At 44.2% G+C, this 1,652-nt stretch overlaps 1 pseudogene; it reads left to right on the plus strand.

Moving 5' to 3' along the window:
- Window positions 1-794: 794 nt before the first annotated feature.
- On the plus strand, window positions 795-1,553 carry LOC107125122 (annotated as a pseudogene).
- The last annotated feature ends 99 nt before the right edge of the window (window positions 1,554-1,652 follow it).

Consider the following 1,652-nt stretch of genomic DNA (forward strand, 5'->3'; position numbering starts at 1 on the left):
AGAGAATTCTGTCACACAGCAAAGTGAATGGGGCATCCCCAGTAAGTACAAGACTTCATGGATACAATGGTGTACTAAGTGGATCCTACCTTGAGGCAGGGGAAAGGGCTGGACCATATGGCTGCTTAATCACAATATGTCAGCCAGGCTGGGGGCCCATTGATGCTGAGCAAGGCTTGGATGAACCTGAAGTTGTGGGGCACCACCCCACAGGAATTGAGGAAGAAATATCGGAGACAGCCAAATTCAGATAGCAAAGAGAAAAATAATTCTGAGGATCTGGGAGAACCTCCAATAAAGACAGGTGTTATTTCAACAGATGTCTGAGCTCTGTTAAGAATCTGAAATGCAAAGCAGACTTGCTACACTAAGAAGAGCCCTTTCTGGAAGACTTTCACTTCAGTGTTGCTAACTGCCATACAGGTCTTTTGGGGATTTTCATAGTAATGAAAGCCTTTGGGTTACTAGTAAAGTGCGTAAGGACCCTACTCCCTCCTCCAGCCAAGACCCCTTGGTTAGTGGTATTGCCATCTTATTTTGGGTGTGGTTGTTTTAATAACTCCCTTTACAGCCTCATAAAGGCACCTGGGTTCAGCCATGACATTGGAAATTCCTGAGCACAGGAGAGGAAGGGTATGCTGGAAGAGTGCAATCTCCCCTAGCTCAGGGGTCTCAATAACAATAAAACTTCTCAATAAGACTTCCCTTCATTCTCAGCACAAACTAGGATGTGTTACTTAACATGGCTTTGACTATCCTGCTGGGGAGGGCTTACTCTACTGGTGACTTTCTTAATGGACTGTTCAAGAAGCCCAGATTATAATGGCCCGTCAACATTGCCAACTGACAACATCAACTTTGGACCTTCTGCAAATCTCAATGCCAAGCCAAAAGATTTTGACTTCATAAAGATAATTGGCAAAGGTAGCTTTGAAAAAGTTCTTCTGGCAAAACACAAGTCTGATGGTCAGTTCTATGCAGTGAAAGTTCTGCAGAAGAAATAGAAAGAAAAGCAAATTCACATTATGGCTGAATGCAATGTGCTGTTGAAGAATGTGAAACACCCTTTCCTTGTGGGGCTCCATTATTCCTTCCAGACAAAAGAGAAGCTCTACTTTGTACTGGACTATGTAAATGGAGCGATAATTCTATTTGCAAAGAGAACATCGGTTCTGTGAACCTTGAGTGTGTTTCTATACAGCTGAAATGGCCAGTGCAGTTGGGTACCTCCATTCATTGAATGTTATCTACAGGGATTTAAAACCTGAAAATATCCTCTTGGACTGTCAGGGTCATATTGTACTAACAGATTTTGGACTCTGTAAAGAAGGAATGGAGCCAGAGGAAAAAACATCTACATTCTGTGGCACCCAAGAGTATTTGGCTCCAGAAGTGCTGAAGAAAGAACAGTAGACTGATGGTGCCTTGGAGCAGTTCTCTATGAAATGCTGTTTGGCTTGCCTCCCTTTTACAGCCGAGATGTGTCTCAGATGTATGACAATATTCTGTATAAACCACTGCAGATTCAAGGAACCAAGACCATGACAGCCTAGTGGGCAGATAGTCCAGTCGGCTATTAGGCCCCGCCAGGTGTGGTGCAACTTTGGGGACCCCCGGGGTATCGACTGTGCCAGGCGTAAGGCCAACAGACA

This window comes from Gekko japonicus, unplaced genomic scaffold (genome assembly GCF_001447785.1).
Source record: "Gekko japonicus isolate JY-2015 unplaced genomic scaffold, Gekko_japonicus_V1.1 scaffold20793, whole genome shotgun sequence".
NCBI classification, from domain to species: domain Eukaryota; kingdom Metazoa; phylum Chordata; class Lepidosauria; order Squamata; family Gekkonidae; genus Gekko; species Gekko japonicus.